A 25017-nucleotide genomic window follows, 5' to 3' on the forward strand; every position below is an offset into this window, starting at 1 on the left:
ATTTGCATGAAAACAGTCTCTCCATCTTCTGAAAGGTTCATCTGGCCCTGCTGCTTACTTCTTTCCAGAAGCCACAATCTTGATGGTGACACTGTAATTTATTACAGAGCTAAGGATTATAACGCAACATACAGAGAACAAGGAGGACTTTGGGGGCGGGGGGAGGCAGGCTCCAGGCGCAGGTGAGCTTCAAGAGGGGGTGGTCTCGTTTGTCATGCAAATGGCACAGGAGGCTGAGGACAGGACTGGGAGGAAAGAGGACCCTGGGAAAAGAGCACAGGGCTGGCTGCAGAGGAAACTTGTTTCTAAACAGAATGCTTTTCAAAGCTTTTCTTGAAGCATTAGCTGCTCCTCCAGAATGAATGACACAATGTATTTCGTACTAGTAATAAAATATGTGATTTGAATAACTACAAATGGAAAGATTTACAGTCGGTGGGCTCGGGGGCTCCTCTCCCCTGAGCTTTGTGTGTGCTGAAACCCTTCAGTGAGACGCTGGGAGAGGTAATTGCAGCCCAAACATCATTTTCCAGCCGCTCCAGAGAAAGGCCTATTTGGACATAAATTAACTAAAAATATGCGGATGATAGTGTGTATTTCATGTGCGAAGAACAGAAAGGCCACTTGGTGACGTTTTCCAACTGAAAAAAAAAAATCCTATTCTTCAAACAGACGAGGTCGTTTCTCTGTCCTGCACGGCAGGGTAAACAGCTGTCTTTCATTACCCACACCCCAAACAGCCTCTGACGGCTGTATGCAGGCAGTATCATTATTTTTTTCTCATCATACAGCATTTTTGAGTTTACAATTAAAAAAGTAAGAGTGGAGAGACAAAAAGCTAAGTAATTTGCTACGTGTTTTCAATCATTTGACAAGCATGCAGGTGGAACCCTCTTTGGGTCAGGCCAGTCAATAGAGGGAAAGGGGACAATGTTGCTTCAGTCCTGAGAAGGAGGCTGTTCAGGGAATCCAGCCTTAAGCAATTCAGTAAAGGTACAAGCTGTTTTTTTCCTGATCACTAGGGAGGGAACCAGGCGCACCCCCCCCCAACACACCACACCCAGTCTAGTGAGCAGGGATGTACCTGTTCTGCTGCTGAAAAGAAAATGCCCTCTTCTAAGGGGGATGAGGGTGGGGACAGAGGCTGCCAGGCTCTCTGGATGACAGATTGGCATGGAGTACCAGGGAGCAGAGGACAGAAAGGGGTAAGGAAGAGACTTAAAGGTCACTCTGCTGTCTACTTTTCATTCCCTACGCCATGGCCAGGGTGACCCCCTAGCTACACTGAGCATGGCATGAACAGGGCTTTCTCCTTGAGCCCCTCTGCCCCCACCATCCCTTCCTGCTGCCCTCCTCAGCCCTAAGAGACCATAGTCTTCCTCTCCCTTTTCAAGCAGGCTGTTTGCTGCATCAGGAACTGCATGGCTTGTCCACACATCTCCATGACCCCTATCTCTGTTAGGCCATGATGACCCTCCTGCCTCTGTCTCCTATGACTCTCCCATGATCCTTTGTCACTCCTCTCCCATTCCATTCCTACTCTTGTGCATGGAGGGTACTTGGGCTTCCTGACACCTTGAGGCAGGACTGCTTCTTCTATGACCCCACAGTGGGCAAGGGCTCCTGGATGAGCAGCAAGAGGGTAAAATAGCCGAGTTGGTTGACTTTTCTGTCTCTGGAGAAGGCTGGGACTCTCAGATGGAGGCTGGCCTCTGCTCTGCCATCTTGGAGACCTTTGCCCAGCTCTGCAGGGAACCTCACTGAGATTACCCCAAAGTTCAATATTCCCCACTCCTTGTTACAAGACATAAGCATCTGATAGACTGATCATTGCAGGTCATTTTAATACGTAAACTAGGTATATTCCTTATTTGCATTGTAATTTTTGGGAGTGGGATACTGGGGATTTAACCCACGGGCAATTTACCACTGAGTCATACACGCAGCCCTTTATATTTTTTTATTTTTAGACAGGGTCTCCTTTAGTTGCTTAGGACCTCACTAAGTCGCTGAGACTGGCCTTGAACTTGCAATCCCCCTACCTCAGCCTCTCTAGCTCCATGGTGTGCACCAGGAGGCCTAGCTCACTTTGGGATTTTTGATGCCTGATCAATGTCCACTAGGCACACCTCTAGTCCCTTTCCTGCTTCCACCCTCCAACAGCTATTTTGTAACATCTGACCATGTTAAACAGCTGATCATGTTAAACAGCTGAACTCTTCAGGCTCCTGAACTGTGCTTTCTTTTTGGCTCAGCTTCTTCCTCAGACAATCCCAGCAGTTCTAACCAAGCCACTTAACCACCTTGCTTACTGTCTACACCTGCCAACGGGGATAATGATGCTTAATTATCTCAGAGGGGTGGATGAGGCCCTGGTAGCTAATGCTGGCGGAATGCGAGTATGTGTGTTGGGGCGCTGCTTCACCTGCTTCCCAGGAGGACCCCTGTTCTCTGGGCTGCCTGTCCTCCTCTCCTGGCAGATGAGCAACGGCCAGGGAGGGGCAGAGCTCCCTCCAAAGACCACTCGGGGAGGCCAGCTCCTGCCTCCACACCCGTGATGTGAGCTAGGTATTCGGAGCCTCCTTTGACCCTGGGAATGGGGTTGTCCTGAGCCTACACCTGAGTAAAGGTGGAGGGGCTCTGACACCTGATCCTTCCATTCCAAATCCATGCTGCCTTTTTCTCCCCCTGGATAAAGGAAAAGAAGAAGGGACGATAAATCATGTTCCTCTGTATGAAGGGCAATTGGCATTTTTTTCTTTCCCAAAGGTGGGGGCGGGGACCAGGATGGACTTCTGTTCTAACTTTCACAGACCATGAAGCCCCATCTCTCTCCAAAAACATTTATTGCTTCCTCTTTTAAATAAAGCATTAACACGCATGGCATACGTGTTGGGAATAAGAGGACCGATGGATGACATCTTGTGTGAGGAAGGGGACGTAGAAATAGGCGAATCTCACAGACTGTGGCAAGCGGACAAGTTGGCAAAGGGCTTGGGAAAAAAACTGCCACCCCAGACTGGAAATCTGCAAATTGTGCTCATCACCACGAGGTGCAGATGGACGTCGTGCGTCTCCAGATGTGACATCCAGAAAAGGACACACTATCGTTCACGTAATGCATAATGCAGAATCCGGGTCTGATCACGAGGAGATACCAGACAAACCCAAAGGAAGGAGGTACTATTAAAAACACGTGAAGGGTATTCTTTAAAAATGTCAATATCATTTTAAAAAATTGTGAAAATATTCCTGATTACAAGAGACTACATTGACATGACAATAAAGTACAATATCCGATCCTAAAGACTGGATTCTGTACCACAGGGGGAAAAAGTGCTTAAAAAGGACGCTTTTGGGGTCGTGGCTCAGTGGTAGAGCACTTGCCTAGCATGGGTGAGGCACTGGGTTTGATCCTTAGCACCACATAAAAATAAATGAAGGCATTCTGTCCATCTACAACTACAAAGAAATTAAAAGAAAAAAGACACTTTTGGGGTCAGTTAACAAAATTAGAATATAGAGAGTAGATAAAAGTATCTATGTTAAGTTACTAAGTTTGGTAACTAAACTATAGTTATGTAAAGGGATCTCTCTGTTCTTAGAAAATACACAGAGAAGTATCTGAGGATATAGATGTATGATATATGTAATGTGTTTTCCAAACATTCAGGAAAAAAATATTTTGCAAAGGTGGAGACTGAGGGAAATAAAGAAATGGGTTAAAATAATAAGACTATGTGAATAATCTGGGCAAAGTTTATATGGGTGTTGTTTTGTATTATTTTCACTTCCAGAACTTTAATAAGTTTGAAATGATTTTTTAAAAATTTAAGTGTGTAAATTCTTTGGTCCAGCAGTTGCTCTTCTTGATATTTAATTCACAGAAATATCCATATAAGCATACAGAGATATCTACGTAAGCATACACACTGAAGCACTATTTGAAATAATAAATCAGAAGCCACAGAGATGACCATCCAAAATGAGCTAGTGAAATCGTTTCTACGGTTAATTCAAACACAGGATGCCTGAGAAAGAGCCTGAGAAACAAGTCCACAGGGGCAGCAGCAAAAGGTCTACCAGGGCATGAAGTAAGGTCATGGTCAAGTAACAAAGGAGGCCCAGAAACCAATCAGTATGTACAGTATGAGGCCATTTTCGAGATCACAAAAATACGCATAAATCAATACATACCCTCACATACTCTAAGGTTAAGGGAAAAAAAAGAAAAGAAAAAGAAACACACCAAACTATAATGATAACTTTTGGGAATTGGGAAGGGAAAGTCAGATTCACTTTTTACTTTAAACACATTTTTGTTTTTTGATGTTGTTAAGCATTGTTTTTATAAATAAAATCATGATAACTTTTTTTTAAAAGCAACATTCTGGAGACTTCTTTGGGTTTCTTTCTTCAGAAGGGCTGATTTTCCAAATTGGACCAGAAAGTCCCTATTTTCTGCCTACTCTGGGATCAGTTCTCCCCCAGGTGAGGGCAAAAGTCTGATGAATGAGATTGGCTAGAACAGCCAATCTGACAGGTGTGAGCAGAAAGGAGTAAACTGGAAAGGTGTGAGCAGAGTAGAGACAGATGGGATATCACACCCGAAAGGTCACAGCCTAGAACAGGGATCAACAATCTGGGAACACACGAGAATCTTAATGTTGTTGCTCAAAGGTCGTGCCGGGGCTGCCCAAGCAAAAATCAGAGAGAGTGTGATCTTCAGAATGTTATTAGTTTGAGTTTCCATGGAGGGAAAAGGAACATTTGGTCAGCTTGTAGGACCACCCAAACATCCCCTTGTCAGTGACAAGTTCTGACTGGTATATGGTGGCTGGACTTGGAACACATCATTGTAAAGAGATGACAATAGACTTACACAAGGCTCATCAATGGATGCTAAAATCAGGGGGAAGATTTGACGAAAAGCAAGATATTCACATGGCTTGATATATCTTCCCACAGATTGCTTAGAAGGAAACAAATGTATTATAAAATGTATGTAACTACACATTGGGGAAGTAGAGAAAACCCTCAGGTGACCAAACTGAATACCAGTGAGGGACAGATGGACATGTCTCAAGAGACATAGTCTAGGAAGGGACACAGCATCACTCATGTAGTATCCTGGCCAAAAATGTAGAACCTGAATCTAATTATAAGGAACATCAGAAAAACCCAAAAGGAGAAATGTTTTTATTAATGAAAAAAAGTGACCATATGGTTTAAAAAATGTCAATGTCATAAAAAAAAAAACAAAGAAAAGCACTGAAAATATTCCAGATTAAAGGAACTAAAGGCAATATAATATATGCTAGTCTGTGGTCACAGAGGGCATTTACCTGTAGTAGAAATGGGATTCAATAAAATTAAGTCTGATCCGTGGTGGACACTTTTATATAGTTTTTTTTTTGGTTGTTGTTTTGTTTTGTTTTTGGAAATGTGATCCAAATAAAAAGTATTTTTTTAACAATCCCCTCCTCAAGTCCTTAAAGAGTTCTCTCACCAAACAATGGCATTTCCTATTGAAGTTGCTTTTATAGAGAAGTCAATAAGGAGAGCCCCCAAGCTATTTCTACTATGGCTTCAAATGTAGACAGTAAATAAAAGGTAATGTGGACAATCTCTAACTTTGGAGTGCCTAAAATGTAATAAATGTCCCTGGAATCTCTTTTTTTAAAGACCAATATTGGGCAGGGGCTATAGAATCTCCTGTAAGCCTAGAAAAAGTATAATTGGGGACAGAAATGTTGACCTCATAAAATGATCCATTACCATCTGGTTCAATGGCCTATACAGTTCAAATACTGAATTTGTAGTGGCAAAGCCCTTATTTGAAAAGAAAACTTGGCCAAAGCACAATATCCATGCTAGATAAGAACCTAGCTGGGTCTCCCCACTATCCCAGTGCCCTGATGCATTCTGGAACATTCTGGAACATAGAGAGGAAAGCGCTGGCCACCATCTCACACATGGACAGACTCATGTACAAAGGGAAACCCCATGTTTTCCTTTCCTTTTGATTCAGGTACTAACAAATTGTTTTCATTTTGTTCTTATTGAAAACTCCAAAAGCATTTCCCCCTGTCTCACAGTTGGGTCTTCTGATGGCCAACTATTTATTAGGCCTAAATGGTGTACACGCTTCCAGAAGGTGAATGAATGGACTCTAATTTTTTTAATATGGGCGTTTCTGCTATAAGGAACACACACATTTTGAAATTATCTCATATTCTGCAAAATTGCACAATAAAATAACAGGATGGATGGGCGCAAACAGTTGGAGACCATTCAAAGTGTAACAAAAACAAGGATCTTGTCAATAACAAGAGTGGTGCAGGTAAAATTGCAATGTGCATTTGTACCCAGTGCATCCATCTGAGGACTATTTGCAGACTTAAACTCTGTTTTTTTTTTTTTTTGTGCTCCTTTCTTGGAGATGAAGGTCACGGAGGGCATTCATATGTCATAGGGATCAGTTTTGTTCAAATTAAAAGTCCTTCCAGGGCATAGTCTTTTTTATCAAAAATTCAAAATTTTATGCAAGGAAAAATGTGCTCCATTTCCTCATCTTACTCTCTGCTCCACCAGATAAGTGTGAAAAATAAAACGGTTCTGGGAACCACTAAACCTGTCATCATTTCACTAACGAAAGGCCCTTTGGTCAGTGGTCAAGTTTTTTTTTTTTTTTTTAATAAGGTCTTCTCATTAAGCTAAGGCTTTTTCTCTGATTGATTATAAGAAAGCTTGCTACTCTTTGCTGCAAGACATAAATATCCCAGAAGACCGGAAGAGAACCACAGGTCTTCCACACAATACTGACACCTTTCCCCCACTTAGTAGTCACACACTGAGTTGGCCCTGAAGACACAGGCCCCACTGCATTCTCATTTTATGAGGAGGCAAGAGTAAATAGATATCAGTCACATGTCCACTGGGCACCACCTGCTGTGCGGGGCGCTTGCCATGTTTAACATCATCCAGTTTTCACATACTAAAAAATAGGTCCTATTCCCATTTTGCAAACGAGAAAACTGAGGCTCGTGAAGTAAATAAATACCCCACCCAGACTATTATATAATATGTTAGAAGCAGAGGTGAGGATTTAGATTTCAGTCTCATGGCCATCCAAGTTTGTGCTCTTTACTTTACTCTGATTGGGTTTCATATTAGGACGTTACTACTTGTATTATTAATTGAAAGGAAAGAGTCTTCCCTTGTGAATTATGTTTTGCATATCATGTAATGTTGGAATTGATTCCCTTCCCCCAAATCCATTAAGAGTATTTCACTAAAATCCCAAATCATTTACTAATGACCTTGTTTCATCAGCTTTTATAATAATTTTTAATTTTGTTTATATTTTTATAGGACTTTAGAGGTTTATTAAAACATTCCACATAGTCTCCTTCTTGGATCTTTACAAACAATTGTGTGATATAAACCTGGTGTAAGATTTTATTCCATGGGACAGACAATAGAATGCATCTCAGGGAGGTACAGGAACCTACCTTGCCCTTGGCAGAGCAGGGCTCAAACCTTGTTCTCTACGTCAACACTCAGCCTTTTCCTTAGAATGGCTGAGGGAACCGCCCTGCAGCTGCTAAGCTGTGGGCACTGAACTGTCCCAAGAGCTGTTGGGACTCATTGGGCCATGTAATTTGAAATGTGATGAGAACACTGACATATAGAACAGCACCTTATTTATTTGTACCAAAATAATTAATACTGAATATTATAACTAACTTATTTTTGGGTATTAGAACTATAACATGTACACAAAAAAGTAATGTAGGGAGAACATAAGGTATGGTCAAGTGATACTAAAGGATTTCCTCTCTACTCACCATGTTTTCTTGACCCGACTGGTACCCTTCTAATTTCTCAGGATGGAATATCTTGCTAAACATTTTATAGCTTTTTATTGGGGGTGTCAATTGAAAAGCATGAGGACTGATATTGTTCAGCTCCTGGGTTCCTACCATCTTGCATGATCTTTGGAGTGGGCCAAATTCTTTTCAAAGAAGTCCTCAGAAATAGTGGAGAGGGCTGGGGTTGTGGCTCAGCGGTAGAGCGCTCACCTAGCATGTGCGAGACCCTGGGTTCGATCCTCAGCACCACATAAAAATAAAAAAAAATTAAAAAAATAAAGACATTGTGTCCAACTACCACTAAAAAAATAAATATTAAAAAAAAATGGTGGAGCTAAAGTCAGGGCTTCATGATTGCTCCTGGCTAAGGTGTGGTCCGACCCTTGCAATCTGTGCCCCAAACATGTACCTCCAGTAGACAGGAAGTAAGATGATCTACGAGGACAGAATAAGGCAGGTAGTTTCATCCTTTCTGACAGGGAGTGGCAAGATGTGGTTCTGTCCCTGCACAGTGGCACACACCTATAATCCCAGCGGCAGGAGGATTGTGAGTTCAAAGCCAGCCTCAGCAAAAGTGAGGTGCTAGGCAAATCAGTGAGACCCTGTCTCTAAATTAAATATAAAATAGGTCTGGGGGTATGGCTCTGTGGCCGAGTGCCCCTGAGTTCATTCCTTGGTACCCCCCCTCCCACCCCCAAGAAAAGATGTGGTTCTGCTAGGGTCAGCCCCAGGCACCGGTGGGCTCTAGTTTTGCATTCTAATAGAAAACTCTCAGGCAGTTCGTGAAGAGGCCAGCCTTGCCCTTGTGTCTGGGCAAGGGTCCTCTCCCCCTTTCCTCTCCACAGCTCTGCTTCTTGGCTACAAGGGAATAAAGTGACTTGACAAGTCAGTTTGAAAAGATAGTCATTGCTCACCAAGATAAAAAACAAGAAAACAAAGGACCTGTCTCCAACAAAGAGAAGCGCTGGCCACGGGGAGAGGTGAGCGCTGCTTGCACTCACAAGCAGAATCCATGGCTTTGAACTTCTCTTGTGCCTTTTTTCTTTTTATCAAACACCCAGATGGCGTGTACTCTCTAAGTGAGCAGTATTAGTCGAAGTCTACACGGATCTTTTCGCTGAGAACCTTCCTTCCTGTTTCTTACTCTCTCACTTTCTCACAGGAAAGGGTTTCCTGAAAGCTTTAGAGGGAGGATTAAAATGAAATCTTCACCTCTAAAGTCCTCCCCGCACTTCCCCCTGCAGCTAGAGCATCTGCAGTCAGGAGCAGCCTTTGATCAGCTCTCCTGCTCCGACCCTTCCTGGCTCTGGGCTCTCCCTCTAGATTATTCTCTGACTCACTCTTTCTTTTTTACTTCTGCATCTGTAAATTGTACTGGAAGTGTGTCCCTGGCTGCTTTCAGAGTTCTGAATAGGGTGTCTCCCTGAGGAGGGGGTAGGATGCTCCGCCTTGATCATGCTGGTTTAGAAAATCACTGGCCCTGGGGTCTGACTATGGAGTTGAAGGGGCCCAATTTCCCCTCTTCCTGGATCAACATGTTGCTCTAGAGGGAAGGCAACTTTGCTTGGTGAGGGGTGCATAGGCCAGGCCCCAGCAGGTCCTGGAGGCCTTCAAGCCACGTGTTCAGGACAAGGATCCCCACCCTCTGCAGCCACATCTCTAACAATGCACAGGACTCCTGCACAAGGAGACAGATCTGCAAAGATCCCCATGGTCCCAAGGCTGGTCAGGGCTTCTAAAACCTGAGCACCTGTTATTTAACACCTCATGGTCACAGTTTCTGTAAGGCAGTGCCCCTGACAGAATGCCCTAGCACCCAGGGAACTAGACAACTGCGAGGTATAAAGTCGGCTCTTTACCTTTTTCTTAAATTTCAAAGCTGTGAAGGATGCTTGGGTGATGTCCCTGACTCCTGGATAAATTCCAGATGAGTGGCCAAGACCCTCTGCGATGTGTTCCACCTCACTGTTCACCTGTCCTGGGGGTAGAGTGGCTCTCCAAGGACCTGCATTAGTTTACCAGGTCTGCTCTATCCCGGCTCCACGAAACAAGAGAAATTTGTTTTCTCAGAGTTCTGAAGGCCAGAAGCCTGAAATTAAGGTGTCAGCAGGGCCACGCTCCCTCGGAAACCCATAGGGAAAAATTTTTCCTTGCTTCCTCTAGCTTCTGGGGTTTGCTGGCAACACTAGACACATCACTCCTGTCTCTGCTTCTGTCACAACATGGCCACCTTCCCTGTGTGAGTCACTGGTTAAGTCTCTTTCTTCGTGTAAGGACACCTGTGATTGGATTTTGGGTCTGCCTGAATCCAATACGAACTCATCTTAACTGGATTATTTCAGCAAAGACCCTATTTCTAATAAGGTCACATTCACAGGTGAGAGGTGGTGGTAAGAACCGCCAAGCATACCTGTGGGAGCGACACAGTTTGACTGACAACAGGGCCCCTCCAGGGCTAACTGGCTCTTTACTGCCCCCTCCCAACACTGGTACCCAGGAAGCACATGCTGGTGCTTTCTAGCCACCTAAACCAGACAAGTCGCCTTCTGTGTTAAACCCTCCACTTCCGTACCCCATAACCTTGTCCAGATGTCCATCAATCCATCCATTCATCTGTGACCGAGTACCTTTTATGTATCCATTTCTACCACTTAGTTCACATCCACCCAGTCGGGGAACCTACTACCTCCTCTTTCTCATATCAGTTGAGGGCCATCTCTCTGTTCTCTAACCTTATGGCTCCAAACTTTTATTTCTGAAACACTCAATTGGGAAAGCAAGCATCTGCCTTAAGAAATGATAAAAACACACTACTGCCAATCAACATATTAAAAATGAAGTTTAATTTCCTTCTCTAGCAGAGGTCCTTACCTCTTGCAAGAAATCGATGATCCTTGATTGATTGGTTCTTTGACTTATTGCCTGACTCTCATGGGGACCTCAGCTGAGAAGGCGGAATCGGGCTCCTACCCTCTCCTAGGAGCACTCGAAAACCATGAGGCCCTCCCAGCTAATCCTCTGTCTCCTTGTAGGCCTTCCCAACCCAGTTCCTGAACTTGCCTCTGGTGTCTTAGGTTCGGTTCTTCACCCCTCTCCATTAACCCCAGAGGCCAAAGAGGGAAGTAAATCCACTGTGGCCCACTCGGTGGTGCTGCTCACGCAATCCCCACACCTTAATGCCAGCTCAGTGCCACATCCGTTTCTTCCAATGTCCCCTTTGGCTTTTTCTACAGCTTCTCCCAATCCATGCTTGGGGGTGCGCTCCCCTACACCGCCCTGTCCTCCACACTCTGTCCTAACCGAGCCAGAGGGTCTGTGTGCAGCCCTGGGATGGTTCCCATGAAGCACTGGTCCTCTAGGTGGATCATTTCCTCCCTGGGGTCTCAGTCCAGGGGCCCCTCTCAGGAGTCCAGGGATGTACTATGTATGCGCTCCACCCTGTACCCAATCAATTATGTAACCAATGCATAAGTAATAGTTCAATGTCTATCTTCCTGGTTTTGAAGGAAACTCCAGGCACTCACGTCCGGTTTTGTTAAAACTGTGTTCTTTGCATATATTACGTGCTTAACAAACATATGTTGGCTGGGAGAACAGCTAGCAGGCATTGCATGGGTCACACCCAGGTGGCCAGCCCCTCCCCTTTGAGGACATGCACATGATGGCAGGGCTCTGTCCACTTGCCTGCACACACCACGCACCCACCCGCCCAGAGCAGAGAGAAGCCCTGGCAGAGAAACCTGACCCGCCCCTTGTTCCAGTCCCCGGGGTGCAGGCTGGCTTGGGCTCTGAAATTCCATACTGATCCCACCCAGGCTAATAATACACAGGCCCTACTAAGAATAATTATGCTGAGTCTTTCTCAAAAGGGCACTTCAGTCAGGGCCTGGTATCCCTAACCCAGCATCTGCTGACAAAGGGACCCAGGGAGAGAGATCAGAGGGAGGAGGAGGTAGAAACGCCCGGAGAAGAATTATTTGAGTGGCGGAGCCTGGGGCAGAGTGACATTTGAATTATTCTTCCCTCAGCTTAATTAACGCCAGAGAAGAAATTCCAGGGGACCAGGACTTGGTTTTATTCTGGCTTCAATTAAAGGGTCTCCCTGTCTTTTCCTTGCTTGTCTTCATTCCCCTTCATTTTCCCACCTGCCCAAGAGACTGAACTGCTTCCTGAGCCCAGTGATTGAATGGAGAGCTAGAAATCATATTTGAAAGTGGCTTTATAAGGGAGGCCATGGATCAGAAGGGGAGGAGAAGTAGGATTTAATGTAAAACTCCCAGAAGTGAGGAGAGAAGAAAAGCTGGACCCAGGGACACGAAGCCAGCAAACCTGGCTCTTTCTGAAGGACACAGGCCACAGGCTGAGCTCAGATCTGTAGGGGGAGGGCATTGGCTGGACTTAGTGGTGACTTCTTAAAGAGGCCCAGCAAACAGCAGAGCGAGGGGGCTTTATCCTGAAAAGCTTGCAGGAAGGATTATCTTTGAGATAATTTTCTGTTTTCTTTGCATCTTTTAAGTACCTTATAAGAAAAAATAATCTAAAACAGTACTAGTAGCAGTCAAAGTCACTGCTCGGTGGTAAGGAAAGGAGAAAAGCCCAGCTATTTATCAAGCGCCTACTTGGACTGTGTGTGTGTGTGTGTGTGTGTGTGTGTGTGTGAGATAAGCGCGTGCGCGCGCGCTGATGGGGATCCTCATTCCAAGTTTGGGGAAAGTTCTCGGAGGCTTCCTGTCCTCCTCCTCACAGACTCCCCTAAGCATTTTTCCTCCCACGAGGGCTGCGCATGTGCATAGCACTGCTGGCCTCTGGTGGAACAGCACAGTCTGGGCAGCCTGGACAGGCCAATGCCTATTCCCAGCCTATTCCTTAGTCTCCCATTGCCTCCAGGGAGTGGTGGTGGCAGGTTGGCTCAGGTCTGGCCTAAAGAAGAGGGAATACCCCTAAAGATAAGGCTCTGGCACCTCATCCCTGACTTTCTTTATTTGGATCCCTTCTCTGTAAGACTCCCAAGCAAGTTCCCTGGACAGAAAAGAACTCTCCATCCCAGATAGGCACCCTGAACTACTGTTATTCAGCTTTCCTTGCTGGGACAAAGTACCAGAGATAAACAACTTTAAAGGAGGAAAGATTTCTTTTAGCTCGTGGTTTCAGGGCATAGTCTCTTGGTCCCAGCACTTTGGACCTGCGACAAGGCAAAACATCATGTTGGGGAGGATGTGATGGAGCAAAGCTCCCACTCCGTGGTGGCAGAGCGGGCACACCCCAAAAGCCCAACTTCCTCCAAGTAGGCCCCTTCCCGAAATTTCCTTCACCTCCCAAAGCACCATCAGCTGGAGACCAAACCTTCAACACACGAGATTTAGGGGGACATTTAAGATCCAAACCATATCAACGACTTTCTTTCTTTAAAAAGGTTGACCTAGAAAAGATGAGGCTAAATGAACGCAGTACAAGGGATCTCCCTTGAGTTCAATGCCAGTTTACTGGACAGAGAGTTCAGGTGGCAGACAGATGGCAATGAAAATGATGGGGACATTAATTTGTGACTTTTTGATGCTGTGTCATAGATGACCCTCAGGACCAGGGGTGATCTTTCTTGGTTTGCTTGCCCCCCGACTCCTTCATACCAATCCCAAGGATCTCCAGAACTGATTTCATGAGAATTTGCATTTTCCTCTAAAAAGTTGATAGTGGGGTATCAGGGGACAGGATTTCAGACTCTGGGGAAAAGCTAATACTGGGCAGTGGAGGTGGGGGGGTAAATGAAACAGGATCAGAACAGGCTCTAAGACTGGAGGCAGATGCTGTTGGGGTTCTCAGATGAGGACAGGACTGGACCTGTGCTCTCACTGCCTCCTCAGACAGGGGCCATGAGGTAGGGCAGGGAAGCTGGGCAGCAGGCACGTGGGCTGCTGGCTCATACAGAGGTACTGGAGCCCCACTGGGGCCTGGAGATTCGTGCTTTCCTGGGCTTGGGGAGCAAGAAGTTCCAAAATGACTGAAACTACATTTTCTTTTCCCAGAAACAAAACAAAACAGTGTCAGATTTACTTTGATTTTTGAAAAATAAGGTACATGGCATTTCTTACAATGCAGGTTGTGAAGTGCAATTTGTGCTCTCTCAAGGAGATTTCATGTAGCACAGGCTCCTGGCAGGATCTAGGACCAGGGGGGGCAGCTTCAGTTGGGAGCCTCTGTGAAATGCAGACTCTTGGGTTTCCCCTCTGTAGTTCCCCAGACCTGCAAACAGGAACTACTCTGGGGCGGGGCTCCGACATCTGCCTCCATCGTAAGTCCTCCAGGGGAGTCTGGTTCCCTGCAAAGTGTGAATCACTGTCCCTAGGACACCATCTTAGTCTTTTTTTCCCTTTACACAAATCATGTGACCAGTGATCAGAGCAGGGCTGTAGAGGTTGTTATCAGTTTTTCACATGAGTTCTTACAAACCTAAAAAATTCTTACAAACCCCACTTTATGGGTAAGGAGACGTAGGCCAAGTTTGTCCAGCATAGTTTGATCCAAATCCTGCATTCTTTCTACCATACTGAAGAACTGTTTTACCAAAGCAGAGTGAGAGAGAAGGTCCTAAAATGGATCTCCTGCCCCCTTGTCAGCCCACCTTGCTGAACACAGAGCTCAGTTAACTGGGCAGCATCCTATCATGGAATGAAGGTGAGTTGTTTTGTGAAAGAAAAGCTTTACAAATTTCTGCTTAGAATCAACTGTGTCTGGAACAAGTCCTTCCCTAGTCGTGGAATAAAGATGGCTGCTGCTGAGCATGGGAATCATGGATGACGGTGGCGGGTGGTGGTGGGGTGAGGGGGCTGTCTGTGCCGCAGAGTTCACCAGAGAAGTGGGCCACGGTGCCTGGTGCTCCCAGGGATGACCCTCAGGGGAAAGTTGTCCCTTGTCTCATGGAAAGGATGAGGTCTTCATGCCTGGTGCCCCAGAGCAGTGCAGAAAATGAGTCTGAAGAGGAGGAACGGGTGAGTGAGCTGTCCCCGAGTGGGGACAGGGAGTCAATGTGGGAAATGAGGGGCAGCAACTGCAGGGCGTTGTGTGAGGAAGTGCTGGCCAAGGGACAGGATCAAGGAAGGACCTGCACAGCTGGCAAACAGCCTTGAAGTCAGCTTCCGCCTCCCGCCAAGAGAGGCAGATGCCCCAGCAGCAGCTCTGAGGTTCACAGAGGGGGACCAGGCAGAGCCAGGAATATCAGCCCGCATGCAAAGAGGGAAGGCCAGGAGGAGTAGGGGGACTGGCGGTGCAGGAGGAGTGGGGAGCTTGACACAGAGCAGCAGCAAGGGGGTCAAAGGGGAAGGGGTTGGGGGAGATCAGAGCAGGATGGACAGGTCTGAGACAGCCTGGGGGCTTCTTCCTACCTGTTCAAGGAGAAAGAAAGCTGGACTGGATGGGTAGAGGTTTCCATTTAGCCAGCCCAAAATCCCCATCCAGAGATTTATGGGATCCTGTTGGACCTCTCCTTACTGATGTCAATGGATAACAGGTGGAGATCAGGTTTGAGAATGTATGTGAGCCCCCAGTGCAGAGTTCATCAAGGATGTGTCACCTTTTCTAGTATGTGGGAGCCTTTTTCCTTTTTGGTAAAGTTAGACAGGACCAGTAATAATGAGATTGTGACCCAGAAGGTCAAGTGTAGAGAGCTGGTCTATAACGGGAAGCCCGGGGATGTTTATTTGAGCACACATGATGGTATTCAGAAATCTATCTGCTGAAAGGAAAGTTGTGTAAATCATACAGGTGTTCAGAGCCCAGCCCGTCTCGTTGTTATGTCCCTCTTGGTCGGTGGGGATATTAGGAGCACTTCAGAGTTCTTCCCTAGGTTAGTGGGTTTATTGCAATCATAAGGAAGCACAAAGGAACAAGTTTTATCTGTTCATTATTGGAGGAGCCTGTTGGGAAGAGAAATGCTCCTGGGGCTACAAATAGCAATTTAAAACAGAGAAGGAACACCTGGGGGAAAAGTGGGGCGGAGAATTATCTCAGAGTGAGAGATGAAGGATGAGGGCCTAGTAGGAAAAACTAGAAAACCTTAATAACTATTAATGAGTCTTCACTTATAAAGTAAAACCAGATGTATTACAAGATGGTGACGTTAAAAAGACCTGGAAAGAAATGTATGGAACAGGGAAATTAGGTGGAGGGGACGGGTCTTAAGGACTGTCTTACAGAACTGATGATGATGGAGGATTATAAGTTGAAGGTTTCACTGTTGGTGCAGAGGAGTATGCTTCCAATGCACAGACTCTCCAGAAAAAGAATAACAAATCCAAGAAGAGAAAAGAAAAGACTACGAAGTTTCTGGAAACTGAACAGCACAAGACTTTACCTTTTGTAGGTTTGGTTTATGGGCAGCTGTGGCCACTGTAATCTGCTCAGTGTTAAAACTCCAACAGAAAAAACCCACCAACTTTTGGGCTAGAAGAACCAAGGGAAGGAGTCCAGAGTACTGGCCATCAGGGCTGCTGGGGAGCAGGGGGGCCAATTCTCTAGCTGACCCCAGAACCATGCCTGTATGAAACTAACTGAAAACCTGTATGAAAGATCTGAGCTGTCGCCCACTGCAGATATGACAGTTTGCAGACATGACCAAGTTAATTTCCTGCTAAATCAAACATATCAACACTCTTTGGATCGATGTAACAGAATCCAGAATCTCCACATCATAGCAGTCATGATGTACCTAATTCAAAACTAATAGGTGTACCCAGAACCAGGGAAATGTGACTAGTTTTTTATGGGAAAAGACAATCAAAAGATGCAAATCCCAAGGTGATTCAGATGTTAAAATTATCAGGCAAAGATTTTAAAGCAGCTATTATAGCTATGCTCAATGAGGTAAAGAAAAATATGCTTAGGATGAATAAGAAGATAAAACACCTCAACTGAGAATTAGAAAGTATGTAAAAGAATTAATTAGAAACTGTAGAACTGAAAAACACATGATCAGAAGGAAGTCCCTGAAGGGACTCAATGGCATATTGGAGAAGACACATGAAAGAATCAATGACCTTGAAGACAGATCTGAGGAAGAGAACAAAAAAGTCAGGGAAAAAAATGAGCAGACTCAGGAACTGGTGGGAACATTCCAGAAGCTCTGACACCATGTGATCCTAGCCCTGAGGAGAGGGAAAGGGGACAGAAAATAACATCTGAAGAAACATAGCCCAAAACTTCTCCAATAGAGTGAGAGATATAAATTCACAGACTCAAGAAGTTTAGAGAATAGGAAAATTTGGGGTGAAAAAAGTATCCCTCAAGTATACCAAAGAAAAATTTTGGAAGCAGCGACAGAAATATGGTACATTCTCTCTCTCTCTCTCTTCTCTCTCTCTCTCTCTCTCTCTCTCTTGGCCATGGAGCTCTGAGTGCTGGCCTCAGAGCCTGGAGACCTAGACTGAGGGCCAAAGCTATGTGGCTTGCATAGCTCATTTGACCCATATTCATATGAATATATACACATTCATAAGAATAATGGTTCAAATAACTGTGTGGCCATTAGAAACCATGGCACATGCCTGTAATCCCAGCATCTCAAGAGGTGGAGGCAGGAAAATCAAGAGTTCAAAGCCAGCCTCAGCAACTTAGGGAGAGCCTAAGAAACTTAGCAAGACCCTGACTCTAAATAAAATGTAAAAAGGGTTGGGGATGTGGCTCAATGGTTAAGTGCCACTGGATTCAATCCCCAGTACCCAAAAAACAAATAAATAAACAAGCAAACACGCGCGCACACACACACACACAAAACATGGCTGCCAGAAGACAATGAAACCACACTAAATGCTAAAAGGGAGGAGAGATCCTGTGAATCTGGAATTATATAGCCAGCAAAATTATATTTCAGGAATGAATGCAAAATATAAACATTTCTCTGAAAAAGGAAAACTAGGAGAACTTATTGCATGAAGACCTGGACATGTTCAAGGCAGTTCTTCAAACTAAAGGCATGGATACCAAAGAGTCACTTGCACCTTCAGGGATGATGGAAGAGCAAGGGAAATGGTAACTATTTTGAGTTAACATAAAACATCTTCCCTTTAACTTCTTGAAAATGCATACAGCTGTGTAAAGCAAAAACTGTAGTACTGTCTTTGGGATTTTTAATGTGTATAAATGTAACAAATAGAGGTGGGATGGTAAATGAACCTATTTAATTTGGTTATATGGCTTCTTCATTTTATGTAAAGTGGTACAATGTAAACCCTAAGTAGGCTATGAAAAATGAAGGTGGCATATGTGTGTACTTAATACACCATGTTGTATAATTCTGGAGTAATCATGGGGAAAAAAGTGCAAAGAAATGGAACCGAAAATCTAAAGATAAATTAAAGCTACTAAATTTTAATTAATAAATTAAAGCCCATCTCTGCCTGTTGGTGGGTGGGAGGGATGTGATGGGCCTAGCCTGTGTGTGTGTATCACTCTGAGAGCAGCAGAGCCAGCGAGTACAGGGGACAGCTGACTTGGATTCTAAAGACCATCATTGGCTTGGCTGTTGGGAGGACAGGGGGTGGAAATGAAACAGAGAAACAGGCTTCCTGGGACATCACAAGTGACCTAAGTTGAGCAGGGGTATCCCACACCCAGGGCCATCCCACACCCAGGGCCATGGAGCTCTGAGTGCTGGCTTCAGAGTCTGGAGACCTAGACTGAGGGTCAAAGCTATGTGGCTTGCATAGCTCATTTGACCCATCTGGGCTCCTTGTCTGCAAAGTGTGAAGGTTGGACTTATAGCAATTGCCTCTCTGGGGGATGGGGACGATGGGGGAGCCCCATTCCTACTTATATGCATCTGTATTGCAAATGCTAGGCTCCTTCATGCTCAGGGCAATGATCCTTCCCATCCTACTCTCTCCCAGGTGAAGTATAGTTACACCCACTGTTTTTATTCCTGTCTTTATGCCGATGACTCCCAAAGATCTGTCTCCATTTGGTCTTCTCCTCCATGCTCTAGATCCATGTATTCATTTGCCTACCCAGCAGCTCTATTTAGATATTCCACAAGCACATAAAAAACAAATGGTTCCGATCAAGGGCCTCTCAAAAATGTGTAGGTATCAGAATCACCTGGAAAAACCTCAGTGACAATGCAAAAACCCAGACCCCATTCTACTCTCATAAGTGTGTGACTCTGCGCTCCTTATTAGCTTTCCAGGTAAACCTGATACCCATCACAATTTGGGAAACAAACTTTTAGCTGTTCTAAACCAAATTCACAACTATTCACAACCTATTCACAACCCTTCTATAGCTCCCGTCCAGCATGCTTACTCTCGAAAAGTGGGACATCCATCACCCATCCCAGAAACAGGCTGGATACCTAGCATCGTCCTTGGACCTCTGTCACCATCTCCTCTAACGCCATGCACGCTCAGGTCCTCCTATGTGACCCCATGCACCCTCTGCGCTTTATTTCCTTCATCCCACACCTAAGGCCCCATGATCTCGCAGGGCATTCCCCTGCTTCCTCCTCTGGCCTTTCCCATCCACCCTCCACACTGCATCCAGGGTCACTGTTTTTTTAAGTTCCCTTTGGAGCAGTTTCATATCCCTGAAAAAGATGCAGGAAGACTATAAAGACTGCTTATACCCTGTTTACCCCAAAAGAGCAACTGTCCCAGAAATGTTCTAAGTGTCACCTGTGAATCCCCATTATCACACCTGTAATCCCAGTTTTTTCTGTTTATTTGACTTTTATGACCTTGATATTTTTTGAAGATCATAGACCACTTAATAAAATGTGCATTAATTTTAGTTAGTCTGATGTTCCTCCCAACAAGACCCAAGTCACATATTTTGAGCAGAGTATCACAAATGCTAGGTTCTTATGTCTGTATCTTGTAGGTGCTACACAAGGATGACTTCGGTTACTGGTGTTATAAACTTTAAGCACTTAATTCAGATGGTATTTATCAAAATTCTCTGCTGTAAAGTTACTTTTTCCTTTTTTTGAAATAAATAAATATTCATAATAAATAAATATTTTGAAGCTATGCAAAATCTTGTTCCTCTTCCCATATTCTCCCCAAATATTAGTATCCATTGATTTCTTATTTGAATTAGCCATTAATTTGATGCTTGCCAAACAGTGAGTTTCTAATAATATTATTCTTTCTACTAGAGTGAAAAACTTTCTCTTGCCTCCATTTATTTATTAATTGATATTCATATTCATAATAGGCACCATTTTACTCAATGAGTTACAATCTGTTACTATGATTATATATTCTAAGGCTAAAATGATTCCAGATTTATTCATTAGGAGACCCTTCATGCTGGTACTTGTACTTTTTGACATATCCCCATCATTCTTTGAGTTCTTTCTCACTTTCTGATACAAAAAGGTGTGCTAGGCTCCTCTTACTTTTCCTGCCAAGGCCCTGGAAAGGGCCATTTCTCTAATGAGTCCTGGTTGCTTTCAGTAAAGTCTACAGAAATAAAAATCTAAGTGCCGGCGTGGACTCTTGCTACATAGATGTCATTGCTGCAGGCTCTCCGAGCCTATATTTATTCTCTGCCTCGGTGTATTTAAAACCATAAGCTCACACTGATACCTCCAATTCCAATTCCACGCTACACAATTCATCCTGCGTTCACGCTTTCCATATATACATCCCCTCTCCCAACCACTCCCACTATCCCCAAAGCATTTCTTAATATCCCTGCATACAGCTCATCTCTTCATCCTGCTGAGCTGGAGCCCCTCACACAAGGGTCCTGATCCTCCATAGGGCTCACTTCCCTTGCTCAGGACATCTACTTTGGTTCCACTTGTTGAATAGTTTTCTTGGTGAAAGAAAACAGGAAGAAAGCCAAGAAAAGTCTTTGTCTTTTTGTATATTTGTTTTAAAGAAGAGGATGAAAGAGACTGTAAGGAAAAGGCAAAGAAGCCAAGTTGTTTAATTAAGATGAAAATCTATGACTTTGGGCCATGTTTATGTGCATACATGCACACACACACACACACACAGAGAGACGCACACATCTCGAATGGTTTCCATTGGCTATAAATTCCCTCACAAGGATCTGGAGATACTATAAGAGGTAACTGCTGCTGACCTCCTGGAGGACCACCCAAATGACAGGCACAGAGGTACCTTCTCATTTCTAGTCCATTTTCTCTCTTGTCACATGGCTTTTGTATGTGCTGCTTCTCTGCCTCCTGTCATATTCATTGGGGGTAAAACTCCATAGACTGAATGTCAGTGTGCCCTCATGTTCATACATTGAAGCCCCAACCTTCAGTGGGATAGTCTGTAGAGATGGGCCTTTGGGAGTAGTCATGGATAGGTTAGGTCATGAAGGTGAGCCTCATGGTGGGATCAACACCCTTACAAAAACAAAGGAAGAGGCACAATCACTTTCTCTCTTCCTCTTTCTCTCTGTCTCTGTCTCTCTCTCTCAATGTGTATACCAAGGAAGGCCAAGTGACGACAGTGTCAGGAAGAGGTCCACACCAAGATTCCATCCATGCTGTCTCCTTGATCTTGGACTTCCAGTCTTCAGAACTATGGGAATAAATGTCTGCTATATAAGATACCCAGTCTATGGCATTTTGTTATGCAACCCAAGCTGACTAAGACAGTGACCTACTTACTCTTCATGTCTCTGCTGGGGCAATATCTCTTCCTCTGAAAGTTCTCCTTAATACTGCTAGACATAGGTAGGACATTTTCCTATTTTATTCATGATCTCCCAAAACACCATGTTTCTCTTTCCAGCTGTAATTGTGCATGTATTGAATATGTGTCTGATTAATGGCCCCTGCCCTCACTAAACGGGATGTTATGGTTTGGAAATAGGGTATCTCCTGAAAGCTCATGTGTGAAATAATGTAGGAATGTTCAGAGGTGATATGATTAGATGATGAGAACTGTGACCTAGTTAGTGGATTAATCCATTTGATGGATTAATAATTGAAAGGAGTACTGTCCTGGGTACTATAGGCAGGTACAGAAAGGAAGTAGGTCGTTAGGGGTATGCCTTTAGAGTATATATTTTGTCCTTGGTAAGCAGAGCTCTCTTTTTGCTTCCTGGCTGTCATGAACTGAGCTGGTTTCCTCTGTCATACCCTTCTGCCATGATGTTCTGCCCCACCTTGGGCCCAGAGCAATGGAATCCGTTGAGCATGGATTTAACTTCTGAAATCATGAACCAGAATAAACTTGACCTCCTCTAAGTTTTTCCTGACAGGTGTTTTGGTCATGATGAAGCAAGGCTGACTAAAACATGTGAGAGAAGTAATGATGTCTCTTTCTTTCTTTTTTAAAAATATTTTTACATATACTTTTAGTTGTTGATGGACCTTTATTTTATTCATTTATTTCCATGCGGTGCTGAGAACGGAACCCAGTGCCTTACACATGCTAGGCAAGCACTGAGTCACAGCCCCAGCCCTTGATGTCTCTTTCTGCTCATGATTATGTCACCAGCCTGTAGCCCAGTATTGGCACAAAACAGCTGTTCAAAAAACTACATGTTATGTGAATATATTATTTGCATTACTAGAAGCACAATTTGTTTACTCAGAAAATATAATTTATCTGTTTTGAACAAAAGGCAAAACTTGAAGAAATGGCATAATAAATATGGTAAGGTGAGTGACCACATGATTGTGAGCTCGTAGGTTTAGGGTAAATAAACTTTATCATCTAGAAGAAATACAAAACCACAATAGATTATATAAACAATGTACACAGGAAAATAACATGGAAAAACTTTTACCTATGAAATTTTAATGTAAGTTTCATGTAAATTGTATATTTGGCTTAGATCATTATTAGATGATTCAGAATCATTAAAATGTAAGTCCTTTCAAAGGCAAAATAGAATTTATTCAAAATACAAATGTGAGTATCTATGTATATGTGCACATTTTAGAACTGGACAAGGTGATTTTGAAATGCAGTTGAAAGAAAAGATAGTTGAGAAGAGCCAAGGACTTAAGAAAAAATAAAAAGTAATGAGGTATCACTTGCTTTGCCCAAACAGTAAGGTTTTTCCTAAAATTATTATAATCAGAATAATGTAGAAAGTAAAAAGTTCTGCTAATTGTTATTATAACCAGAACAATATATGACTGAGCACAAGAATAAAAAAAAATCAATAGAGTAGAATTGAGAATCAAATGTAGTTCATATAAAGATCTTAATGTCAAGGATGGCATGTGATTCAATAAAAATGAATAATAATAATGTACTAATAAAAAGTGTTATGAAATGAATAATATTTTTAATAAGTGGTGTTGGCATAGTTGTAGCCCAGTTCTGGCACAAAATAAATGTTCAAAAAACTACATGTCATGTGAATATATTATTTACATTTTTAGAAGCACAATTTGTTTACTCAGAAAATATTATTTTTCTGTTTTGAACAAAAGTTCAAAACAGTATGAGAATACATTTCCCGATACATTCAAAAATAAATTCCAGAATACCCCTGGTACCCGTCAATAAGAGAGTGGATAAATAAACAATAAATTCAGCAATAAGTAGCAATAAATTCCTGCTTGAGTGATTCTTTCAAACATAATGCCAAGTAAAATCAACCAGACACAGAAGAACATATCCAGTATGCTTCCCACTTATACAAAGTTTTAGTATATGAGTTCCTAAAACAAATCTAGGGTTGAAAAATATTGGAACAGTAGTTACCTCTGGGTGTGTGTGTGTGGGGGGGGCATGAGAATCGATTGCGGAGGGACTTGCGGGAACTTCCTAAGGTAATGGTCATGTTTCCTATCTTGCTGGGAGTTTGGGTTGTATGCCGTTGAGTGTATTTGTTAAAACTCTAAATGCACCCTTAACGCATATGCATTCCATTATATGCAAAAAATTTCCAAACAAAAAATAACTGTAAACAAAGATTTAACTTCAGGTAAAGACATGTATGATATTATGTTTAGGGGTGATATATATATGATATCTGTAGTTTACTTGGAAATCAGTCAACAAAAGAAAATGGAGTAATGGATATGCAGAGGCATAGATAGAAGTCATAGGATTAAGCAAGTATGGAAGGTATTAATTCTAGAATCTGTGTGGGGAGTTTCTGGCTGTTTTCTGTCAAATTATTTCAAGTTCTCTATATGCTTGATATTTTAAAAATAAAGCAATGGAAAAAATAAATAAATCTTGGTTATACCAAGTATTTAAATATAGAATAGTTCCGCAATAAAATAGTACAGAAAACTTTAAGAAATATTTTAGCACCTGTGAATGAAGAAAACTTTCAGGACAAATGATGAGCTGTAAGAAGATGTAAAGGAAAACAGATATTTTTGGATACGTTGATATTATTGGATGCATTGGTAAGGGTGCAAGAAGACAGACACATTTCTGCGCGGGAGAGGTGAATATTTATAAAGTTTGTGAAAATCAATGGGGCAGCAAGAATGCCCAAGAGATACGTAAGAATTCAGGGAAATAGGCATAGGATTATCCCAATTTTAAAGTATAAACACTTTCAAGTTTTCAAACAAAGAGAAGAATGTGAAAGGACACACATCTAGCTGTTGAAAACTGAGTTCACCAGGGATTAATGAACTTTGGCCTGACCATCAGCCTGGCTGGTCACATTTTTATAGCCTCTGAGCTCAGAATGATGTTTATAACTTTTAAAAGGGTTACATTGTAAAGGGTTATATAATTATTCATGCAACCTCCTCTATTTTATCTCTTGGCCAGCAAAGCCTAAAATATTTAGGAAAAAGTTGATAGAACCTGCCTGGGGGGAATTGTAATTTATCAGTTATTCTTTTGCGTTTACCTCCCTGTATCTTTTAATGTTTTATAATACACATTTGCAATTTTAAAGAAAAGATAGATAGGTGGGCAAGGAGGAGGGGAAGCCAATCACTTTGGATGCTGTTGGAAATAGATATAAGGAGACAAGAGAAAATCAGGGATGCATGTTGGGAAGTCACTGTAACAATCTAAGACAAAAGAGAATGGTGGTTTGTGGCAGGGTGGTGGCAGTAGAGAGGAAGAAAGGCATAGATTCTATAAGAACCTATGGAGTTGCTGAGGGATTGGATGGGATGGCAAGCCCGGGGCGGAGGTGGGGGGGAATCAAGGATGATTCCCAGTGAAATGGTGACAACTACCAGGGAGGCTCTGTTGGTAAG

General features: G+C 43.3%; 1 protein-coding gene across 1 annotated transcript in view; it reads right to left on the minus strand.

The window, feature by feature from the left end:
* The window catches only part of Ephb1 (EPH receptor B1), a 419708-nt gene that overhangs the window by 19446 nt on the left and 375245 nt on the right, over positions 1–25017 (minus strand). The gene's annotated exons all lie outside the window — the stretch shown is intronic.

The sequence above is a fragment of the Marmota monax genome, unplaced genomic scaffold (assembly GCF_021218885.2).
Source record: "Marmota monax isolate L192 unplaced genomic scaffold, Marmota_monax_Labrador192_F-V1.1 WCK01_AAM20220418_F8-fsc00022, whole genome shotgun sequence".
Classification (NCBI taxonomy): Eukaryota; Metazoa; Chordata; class Mammalia; order Rodentia; family Sciuridae; genus Marmota; species Marmota monax.